The sequence below is a fragment of the Octopus bimaculoides genome, chromosome 7 (assembly GCF_001194135.2).
Source record: "Octopus bimaculoides isolate UCB-OBI-ISO-001 chromosome 7, ASM119413v2, whole genome shotgun sequence".
Lineage (NCBI taxonomy): Eukaryota > Metazoa > Mollusca > Cephalopoda > Octopoda > Octopodidae > Octopus > Octopus bimaculoides.
Window position 1 is genome coordinate 20,729,015 of NC_068987.1, and position 969 is coordinate 20,729,983.

The window sequence follows — 969 nt, forward strand, 5'->3', positions numbered from 1 at the left end:
ATATATATATATACATATATAAATATATATATACATACATGCATATATATAGACAGAGTGAGATGGAGAGGGAAATGTGCTTATATAAGCGTGAGTCTATATATGTGTGTACGTATGCCTGTGTTTGTGTGTGTGTATGCCTGTGTTTGTGTGTGTGTGTGTGTGTGTGTGTTTGCGTGTGTGTATGTGTGTGTGTGTTTTTGTGTGTGTTTGTGAGTATAAATCTATATGTATCTGTGTCTACATGTACGTATTGGTATGTATAACTGCACACATGCATGCGTGCATGTATGTACAGGCTAGTCTTTTCTCTTTTAGAAATTATCAAGATCCTGTGTACAAGTTATTTCAAAGCAAAAAAAGATAATAAAAACCTTAAAAAGAATTAAAAAAAAAAAAAACGAAAAAAAAAAAGGCAAGAAAAGAAATGAATAAAGAAGAAAGCAATTTTTGGTAATTTAATGAATTCCAAGCAGGAAGAATGCCAAAATTGTAATTCTTTGATCTAAAAAATGGTAATGGAAGCGCTGCTTAATAAGCTTCCAATGTAATATTCCAAGGAAAGGCTTTTGGAATCGCAATTTCTTGGTGATTAGATTCTCAAGCATTATCGGCTATCTTTTCGTTTGTATACCCTGTATACCCTGGTGGAAAAGACTAATCAAAGACATTCTAAGCGTGACCATCCTGTCTTTTTTTTTATTTTCAGATATTGTAGATCTATGTGATTTTAACTAGTGTTTTTTAAACGGCAAGCGAGTTGTCCCACCTCCGTAGTTTCCTTACTGCTACGACAGAGTGTGCGGCTGAAAAACTTCGACTCGTGGTCTTTCTGTTACTCAGTGTGGTCCAGTAAATCGTAAAGGTTGTTCATGTAGCTAATACTTCACTACTTTAAAGCAGTAGCAAGCTGGCAGAGTTATTAGAACGCCGGACAAAATTCTTTGTGACGTTTCGTCCGTCTTTACA